General features: G+C 36.4%; 1 pseudogene; it reads left to right on the forward strand.

The window, feature by feature from the left end:
* The first annotated feature begins 2,507 nt into the window (after positions 1 to 2,507).
* On the forward strand, positions 2,508 to 3,093 carry LOC101584192 (annotated as a pseudogene).
* Positions 3,094 to 3,755: the final 662 nt, after the last annotated feature.

Genomic DNA, 3,755 nt, shown 5'->3' on the forward strand with positions numbered 1-3,755 from the left:
TTTGCAAGTAAGAAAGCCAATTACAACTTCCTAGTAATAAGCTAGACAAGATGAGGGCTTTGGTAACACCAATAGGACAAATAAAAAGAGCAATTAAATATATAGAGATCTTTAGAAAAACGATTATAATGAGCATTGAAATGATAAAAAGAAGAAAGAGGAGAAGAAAGCTGTCTAAATTTTCACCATGGCATCAAAAAAAAAAAAACAATCAAATGACCATACGTTTTACACAAAGCATTATACTTGGTGTCTCAGGGAATTCAAATATTTATCAAATATATTTTTCAGCTCAGGAAATGAACACAACAAACTTTGAATGATTAGAAATACAAAGCTGTTTGTGCGTCATATGGTGTCTGATACAACTGACGGGATTCTCCTATTGGCCATGAGATTTTATGCAGAATAGTAAAACAAGATAAAATTTGGAAACAGACTGAGAATAGGTATAAAACTCTGAGTGAGAGTAAAATAACTTGAGTCTTTACTTCTCTGGTCAAGAGAGAAGTCAACAAGGCTTTGGGGTATGAATGCGACATTACCAACATAATGATGTCTGAAAGTTAATTTGCAAATTAGTTAAAGATAATAGGTTTAATAAGCAGAGTCTGGAGAAGGAAAATTATTTCAAAGGAAAAAGTTATAATAATTTATATATTATATAGTAATAAATTATGTATTATCATATAATAATAAACTTGAAGTAAGGGACCGGGGACATAACTCAGTAGAATAAGCACTTGCCTGGCAAGCACAAGGGCTTGAGTTCAACCCCAGGTTCCACAAAAAAAAAAAAAAAAAAAAACAAAGCTTGAAGGAGTTTATGCTTCTGCTAGAGTTAGGTCAGTGAAATAGAAAATGATATTAGGAAGAAGAATTTGTTAAGAATCTCCACTAAAAGTGTATGAGGTCTGTGGTTGCAGAAGATTGCTCTATTAGGTCCTTAGTTATTTGATATTTTCACTCCCTAACTAGTGTATTTGATAGGTGGGATTCTTGTCCTACTGATCTAGGTCACTATTGGTGCACATTTTACTCTTTCTTTTTTTTTTTTTTTTTTTGAACCAGGGATTAAACTCAGGCCCTTGTGCTTGCCAGGGAAGCACTTAATCCACTGAGCCATCTCCCTGGCCCCAATTTTTGTCTTTTTTTTGCGGAACCAGGGATTGAACTCAGGCCCTTGCACTTGCCAGGGAAGCACTTATTCCACTGAGCCATCTCCCCGGCCCCTATACTCTTATGAGCTTTTGTGATTACCTGTGTGTAGTTTATACATCATTCATTGTTATGCAAAGCCTAAAAGTTTCTACTCTAATACTTATTAGTATTTTGTCAATATTATTAATAAAATTATTAAATCATATTATTAATATGTTTTCCAGGTGGGAGCAGGGGGTGGAGGAGAAGGCTGGGAAGCAGAGCGCCGTGTCTACTTCCCCCACATCGAGGTATTTCATATGTTTTCTTATTCTTTTATTCATTTTTTATTAATTTTATTAAGAAAGAAATAGCAATGAGACAGTTTCAAAACAGGTTAGTACCACAGTTACAACAATTATACATTGCATATTGTTGTCTTTGTAGTAGTTATTCAGAGTACAAGATGCAGACATGATACCTTGTCTAAACACTATTAGTATAAATCTTTCTTTTCACTGAACTAAAAGAAAGTAACTGTATATGTATCCCATTTTGTATATATGGATTTTTTTTTTCACTTCAAAGTGGACCTTCATTTAGATCCCCTTTTTTGTTTAGTTTTGTCAGAGATGGGTATTCCATTGCCTTTCAAATATTGTAGGTGTGTGAATTCAGCAAAATAATCCAGTATAGTCCAGGAGTCCATAACAGTAGTGAGGTGGGTTATCTGCAGAACTGGAATGTCAGGAGTTGTTGACTCGAGCCTTTCACAGCTCAGCATATTAATATAGATTTACTTTTTATACCTCGTGTTTGTACTTTTCTGCTGGATGGTTAGATTCATATCTCTAGTTAGTAGCAAAGTTAAGATTCTTCTCATCTGGAAGACATACAGACATCTAACACAGAGTTTCTGCCCTTGAACATTGTGTTTTAAAAAAAAAAAAAAACCTTAGGGATTTGTAACATTTTAAATTTGTTCTCTATTTTCCATTTTTGTAGTCTTCCATTAAATTCTTTGTATGGATGACTAACATAGTCTGTGTTATTTCCCCAACTGAGAAAAAAAAACTAAATGTTGATGGGGATACTTTGATGTCTTTGGCAGACAGCAATTGAGACTGGGTATGGTGGTGGGCATCTGTAATCCCAGCGGTTGGGAGGCTGAAAACAGGAGGATCACCACGAGTCCGATCTGGGTAGTGAGACCCACTAGACCCTGTAGACCCTGTACTAAATACATAAAATAATAATAATAATAAATATTTAAAAAAAGGTATTTTACTTCTCCATTAAACTTGAAAGAGGCCAGAAGTTGCTAGGGCCGGTTTGGTGCCACAGACGAAATTGGCTGGGTGGAGAAGATGCTGCTGGACTTGTCAGAGGAGCATAGAGGACACCTGGCTTTCCCGCCACAAGAGGACAGCGCGGTGGTCGCTGAGTTCGGGAAGATCACAGTTGAGCTCCTGAGGCGTAGATCGAATGCTAGGATCTACAAAGTCGCCGCCAGAAAACTCAGTGTGAGTAGTGACACTGTCCAGTATGATGTGCAAGGACTAATTTATCTCCTCACTGACAGCTCAAAACTTAGGATATGTGGACTGGATTTCCAAGACTCTGTTTTTTTTTTCAGATTATCTGAAGAATTAAATTATTGCTTCAGCTTTATCTGGACAACAGAAAGGAGATCAGAACAATTCTAAATGAAATGGCCCCTGACCTTCCCACTTGCCATTGCCTTGAATGGCGACTAGAGTTACAGCTTGCAAGCAGAAGCCTCTGGCAACAGATTAAACCAGTGGTGACGTTAAGCTGCACCTTAATCACAATGGCGATCACAACACCAAAGCTCTGCAGACAGACCTGCTTCATTTAGTTCAGCAATTGGAGCAAGCATTGGAGAAGATGAGAACAAACTACTGTAGGAGGGTAGTCTGCAACATCAAGTAGTACCTGCTTTAAGATATTCCACCTTTAAATCATTTGTGAATGGGTAATATGTAGGAATTACTTTTCAAAGTAAAGTTTTTGTTAATTGATGGCGATAAGTGTCTAGACTCCCATCTCTTACTGTTCATGGATATTAAGGTCATGATCAGAAGCTAAAATATAGTTTCTGGAGCTAAATGCTTTTGGACAGGTTGAAATGTACTCCGTATTTTAAATGTCAAGAGTAGGATTGAATTTGCTAGAAATGAGCCTGTACTATTCATATCTTGTGTATATATGAGTGTCTGTCCTGTTTCTGGTACCTCTTTGCTTTATTACTTTCCTCCTTGTTGATCAAACTTTTAAATAAAATTTACAAGGTAACACTACAAAAATATTTGAAAGAGAGTTTTTCAGGGCATATCAGTCTGGGTTGGACTTTTTTTTTTTTTTAGGCCTTTGAGTACATCACTCCATGCTCTTCTTGACTTAATGGTTTGTGAGGAGAAATCTGCTGTTGCTCTGATGGGGTTTCCTTTAAGTGTGATCTGTTTCTTTTCTTTAGTGGCTTTAGTATGTTGTTCTTATGTTGAATTTCTGCAATATTAATTATTGCATATCTGGTTTTAAGTCTGTCTTGGTTGATGCTATCTGGAGTTCTATATACCTGGGTTATCTTAATG

Source organism: Octodon degus, unplaced genomic scaffold (assembly GCF_000260255.1).
Source record: "Octodon degus isolate 3935 unplaced genomic scaffold, OctDeg1.0 scaffold00001, whole genome shotgun sequence".
NCBI classification, from domain to species: domain Eukaryota; kingdom Metazoa; phylum Chordata; class Mammalia; order Rodentia; family Octodontidae; genus Octodon; species Octodon degus.